At 46.0% G+C, this 4,934-nt stretch overlaps 1 non-coding gene across 1 annotated transcript; it reads left to right on the top strand.

Moving 5' to 3' along the window:
* The first annotated feature begins 2,977 nt into the window (after positions 1-2,977).
* trnad-guc (transfer RNA aspartic acid (anticodon GUC)) lies at positions 2,978-3,049 on the top strand. The gene has a single exon. It is a non-coding gene; the product is annotated as a tRNA-Asp (tRNA).
* The last annotated feature ends 1,885 nt before the right edge of the window (positions 3,050-4,934 follow it).

Below are 4,934 nucleotides of genomic sequence, written 5' to 3'. Positions count from 1 at the left end.
TGACAAGGGGAGAACTGTCTCCCCGATTGAGCCTGGTTTCTCACCGGGTTTTTTCTCCATCCTTTCACCGATCGAGTTTTGGTTTCTTGCCTCTGTCGCTTCTGGCAGGCGGAGCTGGGGACACTTCATGTACAGCGATATCGTTGACTTGATTGCAAATTATTGCACAGATACTATTTAAACTGAACTTAGCTGAATGATGTCATCAAAGAGTTCAATAACGAAATGCCTTTAACTGTCATTTTGCTTTTTGACGCACTGTGTTCCTAATAAATGTTGTTCAGTTGCATTGACACAATACTTTTTGTTTAAAGCGCAATTAAAAAAAAAAAAAAAAAAAGAGTCCAAACAATGACCCCTGCTACGGGTAGTGTTGCAAGTGTTATGCGACTTCAGCTAATGATGGGTCCATCTGAAATTATTCCATCCAAAAGTTTTGGGTGGAGGCACAGGTCACAGAGGGAGTTCTGCTTCGACGTCAGCCCGAGCCAAAGGATATGCTTTGGCCGGGAATCGAATCCGGGTCAACTGCTTGGAAGGCAGCTATGCTCACCACTATACCACCAACGCAGTCAGCAGTCAGCAACTTGCGCCGTCACTAAGAAGGCTCGAAGTGCACGAGTCGCCGATAGGGCTAGAGGAGCAGATGAGATCTTTGTTTGGACCCGTCACTAAAGAGAGCCTTCAAGAATTTGCATCCCGTCACGTACAAGAAAGCGCTGCCTTCCCATCCGGCTAAATAAACACGAAGTGGTCAAACGCAGAGAGTGCCTATAATAACCAAAAGCCCAATCAAGGCAATCTCTTTCTCATGCCTCTATCTGAAAAGTTGGATAAAATCTTATATGAAAAAAAAAGTCTTTTAAAGAAATCCCTTATTCCGAGGTCACCGTAGCCACCAGATCCAGTCTGTATCCGCTTCAGTCACCCGGATCCAGTCCGTATCCAGAGAAGATGGTGGATCAACACCTAGAAAGGACCTCTATGGCCCAGAAACACAGCGGAGACCGTGACAACTAGATGAGCCGCAGATACAAATCCCTTGTAAAGACCACCTGGACAAGACCACAGGAAACAGATGATTCTTCTGCACAGTCTGACATTCCTGCAGCCTGGACCTGATCTACTGGTTTCGTCTGACAAGGGGAGAACTGTCTCCCCGACTGAGCCTGGTTTCTCACCGGGTTTTTTCTCCATCCTTTCACTGATCGAGTTTTGGTTTCTTCCCTCTGTCGCTTCTGGCAGGCGGAGCTGGGGACACTTCATGTACAGCGATATCGTTGACTTGATTGCAAATTATTGCACAGATACTATTTAAACTGAACTTAGCTGAATGATGTCATCAAAGAGTTCAATAACGAAATGCCTTTAACTGTCATTTTGCTTTTTGACGCACTGTGTTCCTAATTAATGTTGTTCAGTTGCATTGACGCAATACTTTCTGTTTGAAGCGCAATTTAAAAAAAATCAATAAAAGAATCGAACCCGGGTCAACTGCTTGGAAGGCAGCTATGCTCACCACTATACCACCAACGCAGGTGGAAGTCAGTAGCTTTATTGACGCACTGTGTTCCTAATAAATGTTGTTCAGTTGCATTGACACAATACTTTTTTTTTAAAGCGCAATTTAAAAAAAAAAAAAAAAAAAAAAAAGAGTCCAAACAATGACCCCTGCTACCGGTAGTGTTGCAAGTGTTATGCGACTTCAGCTAATGATGGGTCCATCCGAAATTATTCCATCCAAAAGTTTTGGGTGGAGGCACAGGTCACAGAGGGAGTTCTGCTTCGACGTCAGCCCGAGCCAAAGGATATGCTTTGGCCGGGAATCGAATCCGGGTCAACTGCTTGGAAGGCAGCTATGCTCACCACTATACCACCAACGCAGTCAGCAGTCAGCAACTTGCGCCGTCACTAAGAAGGCTCGAAGTGCACGAGTCGCCGATAGGGCTAGAGGAGCAGATGAGATCTTTGTTTGGACCCGTCACTAAAGAGAGCCTTCAAGAATTTGCATCCCGTCACGTACAAGAAAGCGCTGCCTTCCCATCCGGCTAAATAAACACGAAGTGGTCAAACGCAGAGAGTGCCTATAATAACCAAAAGCCCAATCAAGGCAATCTCTTTCTCATGCCTCTATCTGAAAAGTTGGATAAAATCTTATATGAAAAAAAAAGTCTTTTAAAGAAATCCCTTATTCCGAGGTCACCGTAGCCACCAGATCCAGTCTGTATCCGCTTCAGTCACCCGGATCCAGTCCGTATCCAGAGAAGATGGTGGATCAACACCTAGAAAGGACCTCTATGGCCCAGAAACACAGCGGAGACCGTGACAACTAGATGAGCCGCAGATACAAATCCCTTGTAAAGACCACCTGGACAAGACCACAGGAAACAGATGATTCTTCTGCACAGTCTGACATTCCTGCAGCCTGGAGCTGATCTACTGGTTTCGTCTGACAAGGGGAGAACTGTCTCCCCGACTGAGCCTGGTTTCTCACCGGGTTTTTTCTCCATCCTTTCACCGATCGAGTTTTGGTTTCTTCCCTCTGTCGCTTCTGGCAGGCGGAGCTGGGGACACTTCATGTACAGCGATATCGTTGACTTGATTGCAAATTATTGCACAGATACTATTTAAACTGAACTTAGCTGAATGATGTCATCAAAGAGTTCAATAACGAAATGCCTTTAACTGTCATTTTGCTTTTTGACGCACTGTGTTCCTAATTAATGTTGTTCAGTTGCATTGACGCAATACTTTCTGTTTAAAGCGCAATTTAAAAAAAAAAAAAAAAAAAAAAAAGAGTCCAAACAATGACCCCTGCTACGGGTAGTGTTCCAAGTGTTATGCGACTTCAGCTAATGATGGGTCCATCAGAAATTTTACGGTGCTAGGGCTGGGTCTGCGTCAGAAGAAGCCATGCATTGTTTAGTTATGTCAGTGCAGTGCCGTCAGTTGGGGGAGAAACGGCAGCATGCACGGCTCCTCGTTAGTATAGTGGACAGTATCTCCGCCTGTCACGCGGAAGACCGGGGTTCGATTCCCCGACGGGGAGAGCTGGTTCTTTTCGTCTTCCGAATGATCCATCCAAAATGTTTGGTTGGATTCGCAGGTCACAGAAGGAGTTCTGCTTCGACGTCAGCCCGAGCCAAAGGACATGCGTTGGCTGGGAATCGAACCCGGGTCAACTGCTTGGAAGGCAGCTGTGCTCACCACTATACCAACAACGCAGGCGGAAGTCAGTAGCTTTATTGACGCACTGTGTTCCTAATAAATGTTGTTCAGTTGCATTGACACAATACTTTTTGTTTAAAGCGCAATTAAAAAAAAAAAAAAAAAAAAAAAAAAAAAAGAGTCCAAACAATGACCCCTGCTACGGGTAGTGTTGCAAGTGTTATGCGACTTCAGCTAATGATTGGTCCATCCGAAATTATTCCATCCAAAAGTTTTGGGTGGAGGCACAGGTCACAGAGGGAGTTCTGCTTCGACGTCAGCCCGAGCCAAAGGACATGCGCACTGCTCTCTCCAACTGCTTGGAAGGCAGCTATGCTCACCACTATACCACCAACGCAGTCAGCAGTCAGCAACTTGCGCCGTCACTAAGAAGGCTCGAAGTGCACGAGTCGCCGATAGGGCTAGAGGAGCAGATGAGATCTTTGTTTGGACCCGTCACTAAAGAGAGCCTTCAAGAATTTGCATCCCGTCACGTACAAGAAAGCGCTGCCTTCCCATCCGGCTAAATAAACACGAAGTGGTCAAACGCAGAGAGTGCCTATAATAACCAAAAGCCCAATCAAGGCAATCTCTTTCTCATGCCTCTATCTGAAAAGTTGGATAAAATCTTATATGAAAAAAAAAAGTATTTTAAAGAAATCCCTTATTCCGAGGTCACCGTAGCCACCAGATCCAGTCTGTATCCGCTTCAGTCACCCGGATCCAGTCCGTATCCAGAGAAGATGGTGGATCAACACCTAGAAAGGACCTCTATGGCCCAGAAACACAGCGGAGACCGTGACAACTAGATGAGCCGCAGATACAAATCCCTTGTAAAGACCACCTGGACAAGACCACAGGAAACAGATGATTCTTCTGCACAGTCTGACATTCCTGCAGCCTGGAGCTGATCTACTGGTTTCGTCTGACAAGGGGAGAACTGTCTCCCCGACTGAGCCTGGTTTCTCACCGGGTTTTTTCTCCATCCTTTCACCGATCGAGTTTTGGTTTCTTCCCTCTGTCGCTTCTGGCAGGCGGAGCTGGGGACACTTCATGTACAGCGATATCGTTGACTTGATTGCAAATTATTGCACAGATACTATTTAAACTGAACTTAGCTGAATGATGTCATCAAAGAGTTCAATAACGAAATGCCTTTAACTGTCATTTTGCTTTTTGACGCACTGTGTTCCTAATTAATGTTGTTCAGTTGCATTGACGCAATACTTTCTGTTTAAAGCGCAATTTAAAAAAAAAAAAAAAAAAAAAAAAGAGTCCAAACAATGACCCCTGCTACGGGTAGTGTTCCAAGTGTTATGCGACTTCAGCTAATGATGGGTCCATCAGAAATTTTACGGTGCTAGGGCTGGGTCTGCGTCAGAAGAAGCCATGCATTGTTTAGTTATGTCAGTGCAGTGCCGTCAGTTGGGGGAGAAACGGCAGCATGCACGGCTCCTCGTTAGTATAGTGGACAGTATCTCCGCCTGTCACGCGGGAGACCGGGGTTCGATTCCCCGACGGGGAGAGCTGGTTCTTTTCGTCTTCCGAATGATCCATCCAAAATGTTTGGTTGGATTCGCAGGTCACAGAAGGAGTTCTGCTTCTACGTCAGCCCGAGCCAAAGGACATGCGTTGGCTGGGAATCGAACCCGGGTCAACTGCTTGGAAGGCAGCTATGCTCACCACTATACCAACAACGCAGGCGGAAGTCAGTAGCTTTATTGACG

This window comes from Carassius gibelio, chromosome B19 (genome assembly GCF_023724105.1).
Source record: "Carassius gibelio isolate Cgi1373 ecotype wild population from Czech Republic chromosome B19, carGib1.2-hapl.c, whole genome shotgun sequence".
Lineage (NCBI taxonomy): Eukaryota > Metazoa > Chordata > Actinopteri > Cypriniformes > Cyprinidae > Carassius > Carassius gibelio.
The sequence above is the reverse complement of the archived record's forward strand: the minus strand, read 5'-3'. Positions and strand labels throughout refer to the sequence as shown.